Source organism: Myxocyprinus asiaticus, chromosome 33, assembly GCF_019703515.2.
Source record: "Myxocyprinus asiaticus isolate MX2 ecotype Aquarium Trade chromosome 33, UBuf_Myxa_2, whole genome shotgun sequence".
Taxonomy (NCBI): Eukaryota; Metazoa; Chordata; class Actinopteri; order Cypriniformes; family Catostomidae; genus Myxocyprinus; species Myxocyprinus asiaticus.
The window spans coordinates 7,446,851-7,468,151 of NC_059376.1; the positions used below are offsets into that span (position 1 = coordinate 7,446,851).

Below are 21,301 nucleotides of genomic sequence, written 5' to 3' on the forward strand. Positions count from 1 at the left end.
TATGTGTGTGTGTGTGTGTGTGTGTGTGTGTGTGTGTGTGTATATATATATATATATATATATATATATATATATATATATATATATATGTGTGTGTGTGTGTGTGTGTGTGTGTGTGTGTATATATATATATATATATATATATATATATATATATATATGTATATAAATCACAGAATTTGTGCTTCAGGGATCACACCGGGCGCTGTAGCGGACTGTTTACCCAGAGAAGTGAAGCTTCCGTGAAAAACACAAGTCAAAATAAAAGCTCACGTTAAAAAAGCACAATTTACAATAAAAGCTAGAGGCCTGAAATTGAAGAAATTGCAACAGAAATGTATTACTCTATAGTAAAAGGTAATATTCACTGTAGTAATAAATAAAGATTAATAAATAATAATAATAAAAATTAAGCAATATGTCATAAGCAAAGACCTTATTCACAGCAGCACTGTTTTAATGAGAATTAAAACTAGGCTGTGACGGATTGACTTACCATCTCTTCAATGGCATACATGGTATAAAGCTGTAGATAAAGCTCCTAGATTAATCTATCTGATTAAACTGATTAAAATTGTCCACAAAACGATCCAAAAACACTTTAAACTGTAGTACAGCCCATTGAAGAGACTACGTCTATCCTTCACAGCCTCGTTGTCAGTCCCTTTAAAAATCAAAGATGGCACTGCTGTGAATAAGGTCTATAGTGCTGTTGTACTGAAAAGTTTGTTTAAAAAAAAATGCATTGGTATGTTGAAAAGTAATTTTTCTTTTTTCTCTTATGAAAAGCTTTAAGAATTAATATGATTTTACACTATTTTGATGATGTTTAATTAAACTTTAAAACATGAAATTCTGGAAAAATAAATTGGAAACCAGGATTTGGGAAAAACTTCAACAGATTTCAGTAGGGCCCTACTTAGAAACATTTAAGCAATGCATACTTCTTTGAGAAACACTTGAAAGACACATGCATTTGTTTTAATTTATTATTTAAATTGAAATGCAAATGTGTGTTCAAAAGCACATTACTTTATAAGCATATTTTTGCTGTGATAGCGAACTGTGTAATTTCAGTGGTTTTGAAGTTTTGGTATCGTGACAACACTAGTTTGATCAACACAATAGTTTGCACAAATTGAACTATTAAGGTATTAATGAATGCATGGGTCACATTTAATCTTTCATCATCATATTTTGACTTTATGCATTCAGAACAATACCAAACATATTTTGGAAATGGTTTGGAAGTGAACAATGCATAGAAAAAAACTTAAAGGCAATGTTCTAACTGTGAACTTTAGACTACTGTTTGCTAATGAGTTCCACACTGAGAAGGAAGGGTGGGACAGACCATGTGTGCCACCTCTGATGTGAACAGCCAATCAGAACACTGGAAGAGAAAGGTGCCAAATTGCAATCTCCTCCTTATGAGAAAGCAATAAAAGTACCCTTTCAACAGACAGTCCCTGTTCTGAGTCTCGATCCCAGAAAGAGAGTAACAGATTGCTCCAATTTCTGAGTCTTCGCTCCTGAGAGAAAAGAGACAATAACAGATTGCTGAGTCTCTGGCCTGAGTGGTGGAAGACACCAACAGATCACTCCCCTTTCTGAGTCTCCAGTCCAGAGAGGAAGGAGTCAATAGTAACAACCCTGTTATGAGTCTCCACTCCATAGTTAAGAGGGGGACAATAACAGAAACACCCGCATCAAGGTTAAGCTCTTGCGAGTCAACCATCTCTTCAAGTTTCCTTCATCTGCATGTTCCAGATTGCAAGGATTCTCTAGGAGACCAGCATTCCTTAGCGCTTCATGTTCAAGGCTATTGAAATCCATCTCCTTTCCCACTGCAATGCACCACAGCACAACAAGTTGAAGACGTCACCATCAAACTCATCACTCGTAAATATCACCATCCAAAACTTCTTCCCAGAGACCTTGGCTTTAGTGTATATCACCGGCTTATGAGCATCTAATGTTCTTTGGATTGCATGACTTGTTTATTCAATATCTAGCAAATAATCTTGAGTTGATTGTTAAATTAGAAATAAGGTCTTCACCTTATTAGTTAACAGCATACTCTTCAGTAGCTACATCCAGCTCAATCACTTGCAACTTTCCATCCTATGCACTTTATTCTTATTCATATTTTTTCATAGTTTATTTAGCATATTATTACCATTTTGTAGTTGTTGTTTTTATTCTTGTTTATCTTTTTGTAAATAAAATTAATTTTATTACAGCTGTGTCTTCTTTGTCTTAATAATACAGTAGGAAGCTTTAAAGCTTAGGCAGAATTTCACTAATTCTTCTTCAGATGACCAAATTCTTTCAATTTAAATGTTTCAGATGTTTTCAATAGTCCATTTGGATTATTCTTGTACTGTTAAGTGGAAAATCCTTAGCTGGTGCCCCGAGGTAAATGTAGGGAGGGGCCACATGACGTTCAAAAACACACATATACACATATTGTACACCTAAAGTGTGATCAAACATCACCACATACTCTAGTGTCTTGTGTGAGGTCTACTACATAATTGGGTGGCCGTGTGATTATCAGTACACAGTAATATTAACATTGTAAGATTTTAGCATTGTTATAAATAACAAAATGAGCACTCAAATGCCTGTATATACATTAAGAATTGTAGGCATCAGTATTATGGTTATATGTGTGTGAAATGCTTTCTCTTTTCAGACTGGCCTGTTTGTTGATTTCTTCGTGTGGCTCTTCACTCAACTCAAGTTCAGTTTCGTTGGACGATGTATCTTTTCTGCTCAGTGCTTTGTTGTGTTTTGGTTGGTGTATTTGTGCATTATTTGCTGAATGGAGATCCTTGACTCAGTGCTGTTCAGCTGTGGAGGAATGCAGTGAGACTGGCTGTCTGGCTCTCTCCTTACTAGAGCTGCTCACCCTCAATATGATGTTCATATTCATTGCCAGTGTTCTGGTGCTTATTGAGGTAACAACTGATGTTATTGAGTGAAATCATTACACTTTCAAGTGGAAAAGCACCTTGCATAAATCTCTGATTTAAAAATGGAAAACATTTCTCGATGCAATGAATATTGGTTAAAAATGACACACAGTCTGTATCCAGAAGGGCTGATCTTAAAGGGATAGTTCACCCTAAATGCTAATTCTCTCATCAATTACTCACCCACATGCCATCCCAGATGTGTATGACTTTCTTTCTTCTGCAGAACACAAAGATTTTTAGAAGAATATCTCATCTCTGTAGGTCCATACAATGAAAGTGAATGGTGACCAGAACTCTGAACTCTTGACCTGTGATGCCTATTGAACCTACAGAGAACAAGTGGTTGGGGCTGGTCAAAGGTAGAGATTTATAATAATAAGGGACTTAAATATGGAACACCATTCACTTGCATTGAATGGACCAACAGAGCTGAGATCTTCTAACAGTCTTAATTTGTGTTCTGCAGAAAAAAGTAAGTCACACATTTGGGATGGCATGAGGATGAGTAAATGAGAGAATTTTTGGATGAACTGTCCCTTTAATCTTGAATTCTGGATTTGTGTTTGAAACAACATGTAAATCAAAGTAATAAGTAACCCTATTTAATTTATTAATAGTTGCTTCTGGTCGTATTGTGTGCAATTCATCAGTTAACTTTATTTGAAGTAAATCTTTTATAATTAGTGCTTTCAATCGATTAGAATATTTAATCACGATTAATCACATTATTTTTCCATACTTAACGCATTGAATTTATTTCCCACTTAAAGCTAAATGCATTTTGAATGCAATTTTATGTTGTTTTTTACATTTTATGCACAGATTGAAAGTTTATCTACTTACTTTCAAAAGGGAGAAACATTTTGACCAGCCCCAACCAGTAGGTGGTTGAATGTGAAAGTGAAAGTCACTTCCACACCAGAATGTGGAAGTGAAAGTGTAGATTTACAGTATAAAAAAAAGGACTTAAATATTGATCTATTTCTCACCCACACCTATCATAACACTTCAGAAGATATGAATTTAACCACTGGAGTTATATGAATTACTTTTAAGCTGCCTTTGTCATTTTTGGATCTCTGAGTTCTAGTCACCATTCACTTGCATTGTAAGGACCTACAGAGCTGAAATATTCTTCTAAAAATGTTAATTTGTTTTCTGCACAAGAAAGAAAGTCATACACATCTGGGATGGCATGAGGGGGAGTAAATGATGAGGAACATTTTCATTTTTGGGTGAACTGTCCCTTTAAATGGTTAGAAAAAAATTTCCTCATAAAGGTAAAAATGCCTGTGATAATCTAATCCAGGGGGAAAATATTGCTTCTTAATGTAAAAGTCCATTTCAGACACTGCTTAGTATATACACTGATTTCAGTAATCAAGATCACTAAGGTTAAGAATATATTTTAAAAGGCTGTTATAATGTTGTGCTTTGAATGTTAGTGATTGATTGATTTATCATCTTTTCTGTCATAGTTAATCTCGAATAAAATTATTTTTATTTGTCTGTTTAGTTTCAGAGCATCACATTCAAGATGATCCTCTTTCACTTTCCCTATTTCCGCAGTGACAGGTGAGCGGTATGCCACACAAAACACAAAGTTGTTGATTAAAACATGCCATTAAAGGAATGGTTCACCCTAAAAAAAGAGAATTTTGTCATCATTTACTCACCCTCATGTTGTTTCAAATCGAGATGGCTCTTTTACTGAAGTGGAACACAAAAGGTGATGTCAGCTAAATGTTAGTCTCAGTCACCATAGGCATTCATTGTACGGAAAAAAAGAAGAATGGTGACTGTGATTGTTGTGCCTTTCATCTCTTTTTGTGTTCCATAGAAGAAAAAAAAAAGTCAAATGGGGTCCATTTTGATTCCATGTTGACTCTAAAGTGATATTGGACAACTTTGTGTACTCAGGGATAAGAGGGATTTTGTCTTGGTGGGTGCAGCAGCTGGAGTTGCAGCTGCCTTTGGCGCACCCATCGGAGGCATACTCTTCAGTCTGGAAGAGGGATCGTCTTTCTGGAACCAGGCCCTCACATGGAAAGTGGTATGTGGATGTGTGTATGGTTGTGGTCATATGTTTCTTTGTATTAAGACATTATTGCTTAGGCCTTGTCCACATGTTTACAGATGTTTCTGAAATCGCAGTCCTGTCCAATCAGTCAGCATTTTAGGAAATCTTCTGTCCATGCGTTAAGTGAAAAATGCTTTAAAATGCTCACGTAAACATGCCAGGCCAGGAGGTGGCGATATTGTGCTGTCAAGCTTTTATGTGAAAAACCACAGAAGAATATTATGGGCATGCATATTGAAGTATAGTATATATTATTATTATATTATAGTATATGCAAATGCAAAGAAAACTGTAAGTTTTCTGAAATATCCGTGTGGATGGGCCTAATTTAAAGGGATAGTTCACCCAAAAATGAAAATTCTCTCATCATTTACTCACCCTCATGATATCCCAGGTGTGTATGACTTTCTTTCTTCACCAGAACACATTTGTAGAAAAATAGACAAATGTCAGCTCAGTAGGTCCTTAAAATGCAAGTGAATGGAGATTTCTCTTTTGAAGCTCCAAAAATCACAGACAGTCAGCATAAATGTCATCGATACGACTCCAGCAGTTAAATAAATGTCTTCTAAAGCAATACGATCGCTTTTGATGTGAAAAAGATCACTATTTAAGTACTTTTTAACTATAATCAAATGCTTCACGAGAGGGTGAAGTCCAAGCGATCTCTTGTGTGATGTATTCATGTTGCCATGATACTGACGTAATCTCACATTCTCCACTTGATTGAGACATCCAGGATAAGCACACAAACACACCATCGCGAGTAAAGAAACAGATAAATACAGATCTAAACCAAAACCAACCAAGCTACTGTACAGCGTTCCTCCTCTTCACTTGTAAACAGCACTGCTCTTCCAGCTGAGATGCACGTGCATTAGTTCTCACGTGTTTCAAATGCCAGTGCGATTAGGTCACGCGCATACCGCTGCAGAACGGAAGCATGATTTAGAGTTCGAAAAAGTACTTAAATATTTATCTTTTTCGCACCAAAAGCGATTGTGTTGCTTTAGAAGACATTCTTTTAACAGATGGTGTCGTATGGATGACGTTTATGCTGACTATCTGTGATTTTTGGAGCTTCAAATGAGAAATCTCCATTCACTTGCATTTTAAGGACCTACTAAGCTAAGATATTTTTCTATTTTCTTCAAATGTGTTCTGGTAAAGAAAGAAAGTCATACACTCCTGGGATAACATGAGGGCGAGGAAATGATAAGAGAATTAAAATTTTGGGGTGAACTATCCCTTTAACTTTCATGCTTCTTTATGTGAATTTTAGTTTGTAAGGGATCATTTTTTTCATTCTCTCATCAGCTCTTCTGCTCCATGTCTGCAACTTTTACACTCAGCTTCAGTTCTGGAATCAACTACACTAAATGGGGATCATTCCAGCTGCCTGGCCTGCTCAACTTTGGAGAGTTTAAGGTGAAAACTAAAAAATTTTATATTAAAGCATAGTGCTGGCTGGGTAATGATACAGATTTCCTGATTCAATTAAATTTCGATTCATAAGCTCTTGATTCGATTAGATTCCGATTCATACGGATATATTTCAGGTACAATATCCATTATTATTACATATGAAAGAGTTTCTCTCTCAGTTAATGCTTTTAATTATACAGGGGACTTTCTATCTTGGTACATTACGAAAACATAAATTTTACTAATAAAATTGTATCTTTAGCGTTTCATAATTTTGGTCACATCTTACATTTTTATCCTATCAATAAATACTGTATTATGTCTTGAAATTGCTTATATTTCATATAACTTTTTTGTTACATGTGTATTGCATAATTTGTACGACTTACAAGTATTTACATTGATTTGTAAAATACATGCTAAAATGGTACTGTCTCTTTAAGAAGATTAGCGGCATTTCAGCGAGCATCTGTCAGTGTTTTGGTTGAGCACACGTCAAATTACACAGAGCGCGAAATTTAGTCGCATATGCTAGTGATTTACTGGCATTGTAGAGGGTTTCTGCATATAGTAAAAGATGGATCTTGGGATTTAAGAATCGATACCGGGATGGCTCAAATAAAGATCACAATGAATCGGAAAATGTATATTTTTACCCAGCACTATTAAAAGGATAGTTCACCCAAAAACTAACATTTGCGCATCATTTATTCACTCAATCTCCATCCCAGATGTGTATGACTTTTTCTTTTGCTGAACACAAATAAAGATTTTTAGAAGAATATCTCCACTCTGTAGGACCATACAATACAAGTGAATTGTGGCCAGAACTTTGAAGCTCAAAAAAGCACATAAAGGCAGCATAAAAGTAATCCATAAGACTCATGTGGTTAAATCCATGTCTTCAGAAGCAATATGATAGGTGTGGGATATGAATGAGAATGTGAATTGCCAAAAAACAAAAGAAGAAGAAAGTGAAAGAGGAGATTTATAGTAAAAAAGGACTTGAATATTGATCTGTTTCTCACCCACACCTATCATATCACTTCAGAAGACATGGATTTCACAACTGGAGTTGTATGGATTACTTTTATTCTGCCTTTATGTGCTTTTTGGAACTTCAAAGTTCTAGCCACCATTCACTTGCATTGTGTGGACCTACACAGCTGAGATATTCTTTTAAATATTCTTTTGCTTGTGTTCTGATAAAGAAAGAAAGTAATACACATTTGGGGTGGCATGAGGGTTAGTAAATGAAGAGAGAATTTTCATTATAGGGTGAACTATTCCTTTAATGGGGCCATACTCTACACTTTTTGTAGCATTGACATAGCATCAACAATATGTAAATGTAAGCAGTCATATGTTAATGTACTAATAGTTCTTACATCTTAACAGAGGCATGTTTTGAACAAGTCCTGTTTTCTATGATACAACATGTAAATTTTTTGCCTCATTGGATATTCAGAAATGTTTAGTTTTACTCTGAAGTCTGGCAGGTTAGGAAAGGAAAATGGGTTTTGAATGCTGTTTCATGTTGACTTTAAAAATCATGAATAAACTCTTGAAAAATGCACCTTTACAAGTCTGTAGTAATACGTTACTTGTTTGTGTTTGCCGTCTCTAGTGTTCAGATGGAGATAAGACGTGTAATTTGTGGACGACAGTAGATTTGGCACTTTTTGTATTAATGGGGGTGGCCAGAGGTCTGCTCGGCGCGCTATTCAACTGCATCAACACACGACTCGCAAAATATCACATGAGAAACGTTCATCCCAAAGCAAGATTCATCAGGTGCCAAGTAGATCTCAAATGTTTGGATTTTTAAGAGCAGCATGTTTAATATTTGGCAATACAACTACTCAAAACAACTTTAAGGATTTAGAGAGTACTTAACATGCAGATGTGAAACTTTATTTTGTGCTTGTGTGTCATCAGAGTGTTGGAGAGTCTATTGGTGTGCATGGTGACCACACTCGTGATCTTCATTGCCTCTGTGACTCTTGAGGAGTGTCGAGATTTAGTCCCCACTATGACTAACAATTCGTCACTGGTCTTCCTATGTTTGTGAGCCTGTCGATATAACATGTTAGTTCAGTGCGATTAATTATATAAAAAAATAGGTGGTTTAAAAAAAACACAATTAAACATGTCCCAAAATTTCGTAATAAGAAATATATATATATATATATATATATATATATATATATATATACCGATCAGCCACAACATTAAAACCACCTGCCTAATATTATGTAGGTCCCCCTCGTGCCACCAAAACAGCACCAACCCCATCTCAGAATAGCGTTCTGAGATGATATTCTTCTCATCACAATTGTACAGAGCGGTTATCTGAGTTACTGTAGACTTTGTCAGTTCTAACCAGTCTGGCCATTCTCTGTTGACCTCTCTCATCAACAAGGCATTTCCAACCACAGAACTGCTACTCACTGGATGTTTTTTGTTTTCCCCTTCATTCTGAGTAAATTCTAGAAACTGTTGCATGAAAATCCCAGGATATCAGCAGTTACACAAATACTCAAACCAGCCCATCTGGCACCAACAATCATGCCACGGTCCAAATCACTGAGATCACATTTTTTCCCCCATTCTGATGGTTGATGTGAGCATTAACTGAAGCTCCTGACACGTATTTGTATGATTTTATGCACTGCACTGCTGCCACTCGATTGGCTGATTAGATAATTGCATGGATGATTGTTGGTGCCAGATGGGCTGGTTTGAGTATTTCTGTACCTGCTGATCTCCTGGATATTTCACACACAACAGTCTCTAGAATTTACAAGGAATGGTGCCAAAAACAAAAAACATCCAGAGAGTGGCAGTCCTGTGGACGGAAATGCCTTGTTGATGAGAGAGGTCAACAGAGAATGGCCAGACTGGTTCAAACTGACAAAGTCTATGATATTGAATATATACATATATTATTTATACATAGAATTACAACTAGGGCTGTGAGTCGATTAAAATGTAATTTAACTAATTAATCGTTTTCTGTGATTAATTGTGATTAATTTATGGTATATGATGTATTACAACAAACATTTAAAAATTAATATATTTACTTTATATTTTGTCTCAAATAATTTTCAAGAAATTGGTTAGCCATCATTTATTTTAATTATTTATATTTGTACATTTTTAAATGTTTTATTTTTTTTCTTAGACACATTTTAAAGGTAGTAATCTTTGACACAAGTATATGTATACTTGCCATAAAATCAGTGATCATGTTGTAATTACAATTTGGACAAAATCTTCTGCCGTCTTACAGTGGACTTGTTTTAATAATAGAATCAAATTCGCAGATTCAAACTTATGTGTACATTGCTAAAGCATTATTAGACACTATACATTTACACTATACAGGTATAAAACATATTGAATGCTGAAGTTTAATTTACTGAAGTTTCAAATCTCAAAACTGCCGTTCATCCTCTACAAGGCTTGCCGGTATCTCTCGCAGGCCTGGTTCACCGCTTGTGGGTGAAGTCTCCATTCTCGGTACAATAAATCCGCCCCCGTGTTTATAATGAACAGGACAAATGTGGCGCATACTGAACAAGCGTCTACTGCCTCACACAGTCGGTTTCTGTGCTTGGATGTGCAGTTGAGTCAAGCGTGTACCTCCCGCAAATGTATATTCTAAATTAGTATACTAATTTAGCCAGAGAAAGTGGGGAAAAACATCGCCTATTGTACAGTGGTGCCTGGGTTTGTTCCTGGCAGACAGCAGATGCCCTAAACTCGCCCCCAACCTAATCGAAGCCTGTAAGGCTGAGTAGCCTGCCAGGAACAACTCAGGACACCTTTTTCCTATCATGTGAAGCGGGCATTGCATTAAAATTAGCGTTACATTTCCGAGCCCTTATTATTACATATTTAATTGTAATTAAATTCATTATTTAATTTACGGTAATATAACTTTGATTTGATATATTAATTACTTATTATTAATATATTAATAATACATATTAATTACTGTATTATTGTGTATTATAATATTTTATTATCTTAATTGTCTTTAATAATTAAATATACATATTTATTTACAATTACTCAATCCACAGCCCTAGTTTATGGATATTTATATTTTTCTCTGTTCTTTTTTTGTTTAGCTGTGTCTTGTTTGTTCTTGTGTCTTCTTTTCCATTAAATTGTACAATATGTGTCTGCTTCTAAAACAAATATCCTATTTATGATTTTCATTTATCAGTATGAGAGCAGTTTTCCCTCTGTCAACTGAATCTGTCAGCAGCTGAATAGACAGAACTGGCCTCTGGCATTGCAAATTCCCGTGATTGTGTTAGTGTAGCGTTTGGATGCAGTGAGCCCTTCTCTTTCCAACAGATAATATACTGTATACAACAGCACATTCAAAGAATCCCCTGTATAAACCGCAACACTAGTGAAGTCCAAAAGCTTTAGAGTGTCTCTGTCAATATGTCTCTCTCAAAAACTTCTAAATGTTTAGTCCTACACACAAGCAGCACAGATTTCAGATCAAGACGAGACCTAATTTGCAATTGTACACCTGACCTAATTAGAGGTCGACCGACAGTGGATTTTGCAGATGTGATAACTAGGGTTGTGGAAAGGATGAGAACAGATTAATAAGTTTACAGTTTTTAAATATAGAATGTCAAATAAAATTTTAGTCGTTCATTACTATGACGGGCACAGATATGAGCCCCTTTCTCACATACAATCTTTTCCAGAAAATTGCCTGCAAATTTCTGGTTAGAGGTCAGGTGTGAACACAACCTTTTTGGAAAATATCATTACCTTAAAATGTCCTTATTGATGTTATGTGTAAATATCACAAGTGGTCCATTTACCAGTAAAGGCAACCAAACTGTTTACCTGTAATTTACCTGGATGCATGTGTGAACAGGGCTATAGAGGCTACATCATCCAAAATGAATAAAGTCCCAAATGCAGTATATTGTACAACCAAAATCCCAATAATAACCAGAATAAAATGAAGATTTGGTGCATAACATGGGACTTTATAAACAAGCCCCAAATACACCAGGGACTCTTATTTTGAAATAACAGAGACTTGGCTCTGTTATAATGCTTTGTATGTAAGTATTTACCAAATGAAGCTTTCTATAGCCTATATATTTACCAGATGAAGGGTTTTTTGTGTGTATATTTCCCCAGATGAAATAAATTTGGAGACTAGAGGTACGTGTAAGTTGGAGATAGGATGATGTACGTTTCCATGTATTCACATTTTTCTTTGCATGCTCTCACTTCAATTTAGAACACTTGATTAACTGATCGAAATGAAAAAATATGCATTGAAGGATAAAAATATGGATTAATATTTTGTCAATTATGAAAGATTTAGATACAGCAAATTCCCATGAGGTGTTAGTTATGGTTTTTATTTCACCCTTAGAGGCTGCTGTTATTCTGTAGAATCAAGCTGTACAAACTGTAGACTTCTCCAGCGATGGCCACAGGCATAGATTTTTGCTGATAACTGAGTTCCAAAATGCAACTATTGGCACCGATTAATCAGTAAAACCGATATATTAGTCTACCTCTACTGCTAATGATATAAAAATTATGCATAGGAATAACTGCTTGGCTGAAACAGCACTAAATACAGTCCATGCGACTCTTGCATCAGATCCCAAGTCTTCTGAAGACATACAAAAACACTGTATTACAAACAAAGCTAAATTTAAGTCATTATTCACTCTCAAATCACAACAAACCATCAATAAACCCTGTAAACCTAATTTTGCGACATGGCAATAACTTCAAACTTCAATGATTTTTGTATCCTGAGGTTTGGCCAGGTACGTGCCAAGCTTTTTTTCTATGGAGTATACATGTGTGTATAGATGAGACAAATGCAGGAATGGTTTGTGTTGTATAGGGGTCTGTAAATGAGGAGAACTCAACCATTCGACAATTCTTCTGCTACAACAACACATATAATGACATGGCCACTCTGTTCTTCAACCCTCAAGAGGTGGCAATTCATCAGCTCTTTCACCAGAATGGTTAGAGAGTTACACAAAACAATATAACCATAATGGGTTTATGATCAGGTTTTTTTTTTTCACAGTGTAATTTTAAGTTTTGAATGTGTGAGTATCACATACAAATATGTGCTATCTGTATATTTAATGTGAGGCAGAATGTTATTTATAAAATATCTAACAAAATTTGGGCTCGTGGTAGGTCGGTCTTGAAAGGTTTATACTAAAGGTCGACCGATAGTGGATTTTGCTGAAACCGATAACTAAGAAGGTGGAAAGGCCGATACATTTTTTTTAATAGAAACATTTATAAAATCCCAAAAGCCCAGTTTACTGTGCAACCAAAATCCCAATAATAAGCAGAGAAATGAAGATTTGGTGCATAACGAGACTTTTAACTATAAACAAGCCGGAAACACACCAGGGACTTTGAAATGATAGAGACTTGGCTCTGTTACAGTGGTCAATATGCAAGTATTTACCAAATGTAGCTTTTTCTAGCCTATATTTTCACCAGATGAAGAGTTGTGTATTTATAAATTTCACCAGATCAGATTTATTGATAAGGAATAAAAAATAAATAAAAAAATATCGGTAACTATCGGCATATATTTTTTCCGATAACCGATAGTTCCAAAAAGCAACTAACGGCACAGATTAATCTGTAAAACTGATATATTGATCTACCTCTAGTTTATACATTAATGCTAAAAATCAGTTTCTTCATGTAGATTTTGAATGGGATTCCCTACAGTTACCCTTTATATAAATTGAGTTGAAATTTCCTAAACTGTGCACATGTAGCTGTATTATTTACTGTATTTTCTAAGCCTAAGTCTCTTTGTCTCTCTTTATCAATCTTCTGGTTTTGTTCACAGCTACCATTAGTCCGGTCACGCTGTCGCTGTTCTTTGTGTTGTATTTTTTTCTAAGTTGTTGGACATATGGTGTCTCAGTCCCGAGTGGTCTATTTGTGCCGTCTCTTCTATGTGGAGCATCACTAGGATGCTTGGTGGCGAATGTCCTCAAAATGTAAGAGTTATACCATTTTAATAATGTCATAACCTGCTTTCTTGTGATATAATTGGTATTATTCCCTTAATTTGCTCTAAAATTCCCAATTCTTTTTAAAGTTGCACTCGGGTGATTCTCACAACCTGTGAAGAAAACGTCCTGTTCATATTAACCCCAAATCAATAAAAAAATAAAAATAATTTATATATATATATAAAAAATATTAAGCCTACATTTAGGACCATTAAGACTTTCTTCATTGTGACATTATTTTCAGAACACATTTTACCCCAATTTCTCATTACTGTAACACGCTCCAGATGTTTACTTTTACTGCTCCTATTATTTTCAGTATTAAGTCTCATTACCGCAACACAGTAATTTTTTTACTGTTATAGTCAAAGATATGCTGTTGTGCAAAAAATATTTTATTAAAATGAGCCACTACTTTGATGTGTAAATACAGTTTAAATAGTACATCATCATTTTTCATGTTGAGAATTTCACAATTCAAAATATATTTTCTTATTTATTTATTTTGACTTTGGAATAAAATAAGACCAGGGCACTTTTTTGACTTGTTTCATGAGAATCACTCACTCAATAATATTTATACTTAACACTTAGCGGCGTAGATGCAGCATCGCACAGAAACAGAAGTTCTCCGTTACCGATGTCATTTTCGACCGTGATTTATTTATTCTGCGAGTGAAATCGTCCAATTACAATGATTAATGAGATAAAGCAAGTACGATTTGGCTGGTCATGTGATCTCAACATGGCGGCACTCATGAATGTGCACCCAGGATCATATGTAGAATAAAGCAGCCTGTTCTCTTTGACTGAAATGATTTGAGTCTTCATCTCATGTGTGTATAATTTAAACATAGTTTTAAAAAATACTCTTCTATTAGTACTATTTCATTCTGTTTAAAAGTTTAGCAATTCACAAATAAATTACTTGGTGTTCATTTAAAGGAACAGTTTACCACCCTTCCAAAATTCTCATCATTTACTCACACTTACAAAAAAAAATCTAGAGTTCTCGCAAACTTGCCGCAAATTTGCCACTCATTATTTTCACATGCAAATGAGTTTGTGATTTGCCATAAATGTTTGCAGCTCTTCACTGGTAGTGGTGAACCTGCAGCAAACATTTGGCAACAATAAACGTTTTGCCACAGGTTTGCCGCAAAGCTCATTTGCATGTGAATATGATCGGTGGGGAATTTGCAGCAAGTTTGGACGAATTTGCGATGAACTCTTGATTTTTGTAAGGGTCACACTCATGGCGTCTCTGACTCATATGACCTTCTTCTGTCGAAGAATTTTTTGGAAGATGTATGAGTTGTTTTTGTCCATACAATGTAAGTCAATGTGGTCCTAAACTTTCAAGTTCCAGAAAGCACACAAAGGCTTTAAAAACACATTTTTAAGCTTGTTTTGTTGTGAAAGTTAAAACTGACTGTGTTTGACAGATAGCTTTACATATTTACTGAAAGTCAACAACCAAGTCCCAATTTGCAGACATATTCCTGGTACTGAAACTTAAAAGTATGTGCTTCTCTGGTGATTGAAAAAATACATGACCGTATACAAGCAATTAAACAGCATCTTGTTTCCACAGGCCTGTTTTTCACAGAATGTTTGTGTTTTCATGTAAACATAGCATCTACTTCAAATTCAGACTTAGCTAATTCTGTACTTGGGACTTCATTTTTAGGTTCATAGATTTAGTCTCTCATTCTGCACACTTGTTTGTGGTAGTTGTTTTTGTAGTTAGATGTAAAGATTAAGCAGCCTGTCTCAAAGACGACTCTGGAAGTATTGCACGCAGGTGTTTTTATTTTTATTTATTTATTTTGTTTTACCCCTGACTGTAATTTATAGCCAACAGGAAAGAGATTAACCCTTTAAACACTAAAGGTGTTTTTAAAGAATTCCTGTTTCAATGGCATGCCCAAAATTAAAGGCTTATAACTGTACAAAAAACCCAAAATTAAAGGCTTATAACTGTACAAAAAACCCAAAGAGGGTCAATTGTTTGGTATAATTTTAAAGAAAACTTTTCAATTTTTTTAATGATATAGATTATGATAAATTCTGAGACTCTTAGCCTGAGAAACTGCTGAAACAATTACAAAAAGTTTTCTTTTATACCCCTGTAAATAAGGTAGGTCCTAAAACCTGATGTTCCAAATCATATCACCTGTTACTGAGTAAAATTTTCTGTTGATACATCAAAGCAATAAAAAGTTATAGCATTACAAAAATAATTTATCCTAGTGTCCAAAATGTCTCCAATTGTCGAAAAGCCTCTCCAAACAAATAAAACATAATAATTGTACATAAGTTCTAATTACACATGCATAGCATGCAGATATGAATTAGTAATGAGATTTCACAGAATGAGTTTCATTCTGTGCCATTTGAGTCATCATTGATTCTGTCATGGACTTGGTGCCATCTCTTGGTGGCCATATGTAACAACAGTCACCAATCACATGTCTCTCTGCCCAAATATGGATGACTTTTTGCACCGATCTGAACCCAATCCGATTGGTTTAACATTCCATGACGTCATTTCCGATGATGTCATCTGATCCAGGAAAGCTAAATTGTTTTTAGCCAGATAGCAAGATGCCAGATGCTGTGTGCACATTGTTTTTCGTGTTAATTATCTAATGATATCTGCATCCGATTACGTTGTGTGTGAGTTCGTTTTAAATATAATTGCCTCCTTATTTTTAATGATGATAAATCACATTCCTTCAGAAAAAGAACAAATCTAGTAAAATTAAAACTACATCACCATCTCTGGGCTTAATAATGTTTCTAATAATGTTAATTAATACTGTGTGTAATTGCAGAAATTTCCATATGCAAATATATTTGGGGACCTTTGCTTTGCTTTGGAGCGGCTGCCTTCCTTGGAGGTGTGGTCAGAATGACCATCAGCCTGACGATCATCCTAATCGAATCCACCAATGAGATCACATACGGACTTCCCATCATGATTACGCTGATGGTAGGAAAACAGACATGCATGTGATAACCGATAATATCTGAATTATGAATAATGGTTAACCACTCCCTAGCAACCATTAAGAGCACCCTAGTAGCCAGCCCCATTGACATCCATTCAAAAAGGCTGAGAGGGAAATCTTCGGATCAGAATGTTCTAGAGACATGAGAGTTGGCTTGTTTAACTTGGGTGAGCAATCAGTTTTCAAGTATCATCTTGGAAACTACTTAGCCATGCCCTAGCAACCATTTAGAGCACCCTAGCAACCAAACCCCATTAACTTCCATTCCAAATCACTTAGATGGGTATCTCAGGATCAGAATGTCATAGAGATTTCAGTGTTGGCTTGTATGACTCAGTACAGAAAGCAGCCTTCTTAGTATCAGCCTGGCAACTGCCTAGCAACCACATGTGGTTACCCTAGCAACCAAGTAACAAATTACATATCTCTGCACCAAAAAATCGTAGAGAATTCCAGACTGACTTATTTCACTCAGGATAGCAAGGAGCCTTGATAAGTATCACCCTGGTAACTGCCTAGCATCCATATGGGTTACCCTAGCAACCATGGAATAACACCAATATCTCTGCACCAGAACATCCTACTGTCATGGGGGTGGCCTCTTTCAACTTGGGGCAGTTAGTTGGACATCGTGGTGAGAAATTTTGCCACGGCAAGCACCACTCACATTTTCTTCAGGGAATGTATCTATCTAGTTATTATTATTATTAGGTTGGCTTGGGAAAGATATACTATTTAAACTTATTATTATTAGTGGTAGGTTGTGGGGAGGGACATCAATTTGATTTATTACTATTATTATTATTATCATATTAAGGAACCATCATTTCAGTCAAATAGCTGATATAAATTCAGAATGTTACATTTAAGATAAAAACCTAGGTTAAAATAGTCAAGTTAGGTTTTCCAGGTTTTGTGAAAGAAATGCCTCTTGTGTGGAATTAATTTTGAAATGGGTGACAGTGACAGCAGAGTTGCAACTTGTAAGCTTTTCACAGCTAGAATTTCACAAGGTGGAACAACAGATAAAACTTTGAACTAATCTGATTGCTCACCTTAAAGCTTGACACAGCAAGCAGTATGATGAGTTTGTTAAAGCTAAAGTGTTGGCTGCTTGAGCTAAAAAGGGACAAGCTTCAGAATTCCGTTAATTTGAGTTAAGAACATGAAAACATTAAGACATCTTAGCAATTTAATGTGAGCCTGACAATAGGCTGATTAGAATTCAGTTAATGTGAGTTAATAATGTGCTTTTTGTTTCAGTGTTTCGTTTATAACTGAGACCAGTTGCTCTGAGACATGTAGAGACATAGGGAGTAAAGTTATTAAATTTCTTTCGAAGCTGTCTAATCACTTATCAGTGAACTGAAGCAAGGTAGCATAAAAAAGCAGAACCACCAAACTATCGATATCGTATCGGCAGATGTTGTTCTAAATAATCGGATATCGGTACTGACATATAAATTTTGTTTTGGTGCACCCCTAGTAAAAAGCAGCAATCTTCACTTGTATGTGTACATATATGTGTACTAAAACTTTTTAAAGCATGAAAAATGCCATGCCTAGACTTTTGCAAACATTTCTGAATGATGCTGCAAATCATTCATTAAATCAAGAGTTTTGAACCAATTTATTGAAACAAACAGTTGATTAATGTAAACAAATCAAAATCAAGTGTATCTGCATTTTTGAGGTTTCAATTTAGAGACGCTATTAAAATATCTCTTTGCATTCTCATACTCACTCATTGGGATACAATGAGCAGGCACAGAACTCACCTACTGGCACGCTCTTAAAGGAATATTCCGGGTTCAATACAAGTTAAACTCAATCAACAGCATTTGTGGCATAATGCTGATAACCACAAAAATAAATTTCGACTCATCCCTCCTTTTCTAAAATGGAGGTTACAGTGAGGCACTTACAATGGAATTGAACGGGGCCAATTTTTGGAGGGTTTAAAATGCAGAAATGTGAACCTTATAATTTTATAAAAACACTTACATTAATTCTTCTGTTAAACCTCTGTAAGTTGTAAAGTTGTTTAAATCACCGTTTTAACAGTCATTTTGGGGTTTGTTGACATAGTCATTGCAATAAAGTTGTAAAATTGGCTATAACTTTACAGAGACAAGGTTAGTAAGTGATTTTATTACACTAAAATCATGTTTACATGCATATTGTTTATGTCTTGTGGCTATATTTTTGAAAAAGTGAGTATGTTTTAATGTTTACTGATTGGCTCCCATTCACTTGCATTGTAAGTGCCCCTGTAACCCAGATTTTTGCTTTTTTTTAAAGAAAAGGAGGGACAAGTCGAAATTTATTTTTATGGTAATCAAGATTATGCCACAAATGCTGTCGAAGGAGCTTAACTTGTATTGAACCCGGAACATTCCTTTAAGGAAACTGAATGTCTAGATCAAAAGTGTTTTGAAATTGCAATACTCACAATGTTAGTTACATTTTACATCAGTACCAGTATAATATTTCTATGTATTCATATATAATAGTATTCATATATATTATACAAATTCAATATATTGCATAGCCCTAATCCACAAACAGCATTACAGAGACTAGATAAGGATCTTTTACAGAAATTATACATGACTGTAACTATAAATTCATACACATCACAGCATCCCAGACATCATAAAAGCTGTTGTGTTTTGTCAGGTGGTGAAGTGGACTGGAGATTTCTTTAATAAGGGAATATCTGATATTCACATTCATCCGAAAGGAGTTCCTCTGCTGGAGTGGGAAACAGAAGTCGAAATGGACAAGTGAGAGAGCACACCTGTGTTTGTTTATATGCTACCAGTCACACCTAATTACTCTTTATTCTTTCCACATATAGAATAATATTAAAGTTTTTAAATCTAAGAAATAATGGAAGTATGAGAATTATGGAGTGACCAAAAAAAGTAGTTCACCCAAAAATGAAAATTCTCCCATTATTTACTCATTCTCATGCCATCCCAGATGTGTGTGACTTTCTTTCTTCTTTAGAACACAAATTAAGATTTTTAGGAGAATATTTCAGCTCTGTAGGTCCATACAATGAAAGTGAATGGGAGCCAGAGCTTTGAAGCTCCAAAAAGCACATAAAGGCAGCATAGAAGTACTCAACATGACTCCAGTGGTTAATTCCATATCTTCAGAAGCGAAGGTGTGGGTGAGAAACAGATCAATATTTAAGTCCTTTTTGTACAATAAATTTCCACCTTAGACCAGCCCCATCCAGTAGTTGCCGATTTGCACGAAGAATGCGAATCGGCAAAAAACAAAAGAAGAAGAATGTGAAAGTGAAAGTGGAGATTTATAGGAAAAAGGACTTAAATATTGTTTCTCACCCACACCTATTATATCGCTTCTGAAGATATGGATTTAACTACTGGAATTGGATGGGTTGCTTTTATGCTGTCTTTATGTGATTTTTGGAGCTTCAAAGTTCTGGCCACCATTCACTTGAATTTGGAGGACCAACAGAGCTGAGATATTCTTCTAAAAATCTTAATTTGTGTTCTGTAAAAGAAAGAAAGTCATACACATCTGGGATGGCATGAGGGTGAGTAAATGATGAGAGAATTTTCATTTTTGGGTGAACTATTAATTAAAATCTTCTGGCATTCTGTCAATCAGTGGATGATTAATTAATAATTAATGAAGTTCATTATATGCATCCTTAGATGCTTTGTAAACACTACTGAACTCAGTATTGAGGACTGGATACTTGTTGGCTTCACTTCCTTTTCCTCCTATCCGATTCATTAAAAATATGTATGATTTTAGTTTTATAAATAAATGAATGCATAGGCACAATTAACAATTAACATTTGTCTGCTAAACTACTTTCAAGTTTCAATTTTAATCTTTAGCTGGTAGAATGATAGTGTTTTTAAGTGTTGTACCACAGTTTGCAGCTTGTGCCCTCTGTTTGTTTTTTTGTCCTGAAGTTCTCATTTTCTGACTTATTACTCTTTTTTCTGTCTTCCCCTCATTTTTCTTAGACTGATGGCTAGTGGCATCATGGAGCCCAATTTAAGGTATGTGTATCCTCACACTTGCATTCAGTCTCTGGTTAGCATCCTGAGGTCCACGATCTATCACGCCTTCCCTGTCGTCACTGAGAACAGAGACAACGAGAGGGAGTTTATGAAGGGAAATATCCTCATAAGCAACAACATAAAATTCAAGGTATTAATCGTACCAGGGTTGAACTATATTAATGTAACCACAAGGTGGTGCAAATAGTCTACTGTTTTTATTCGCCTTGCTTGTGTTCAGTAGCACACATTTTTATTAGTGGTGTTGCTCAAGGCAAGCTTCACTTTTACTATTGCTCACACGAAGGGTATGGGAGTTGCTCAAATCCCTAACAATAAGTATTCTTTTTTTTTTTGGTGTGTACCTCATCCCACATTATTTGTTCTTGATACAACAAATCATGTGGCTTGTTGCGGACAGGTGTGCTTTTACTTTAAGCAATCAGACTTTGAATTTTTCCCTGGCAGATGATAAAACAGGTGAAAATATCCCATAAACTTCAACTGAAGGAGGGTGCTGAGCCATATCTAAAAACCAGAATGGGATCTATTGACTTGGGCCAGTAAGCATGTATCTTGCAACCATGTAGCAACACGATTCTAGAATGTTTTCTCACAACTTGATTTCATTGCATTCTATCCATTTGAGTTGGGACTACATGATTACTTTTTTCTGGTGTTAATG

At 35.3% G+C, this 21,301-nt stretch overlaps 1 pseudogene; it reads left to right on the forward strand.

The window, feature by feature from the left end:
* The window catches only part of LOC127424576 (H(+)/Cl(-) exchange transporter 6-like), a 33,497-nt pseudogene that overhangs the window by 4,562 nt on the left and 7,634 nt on the right, over positions 1 to 21,301 (forward strand).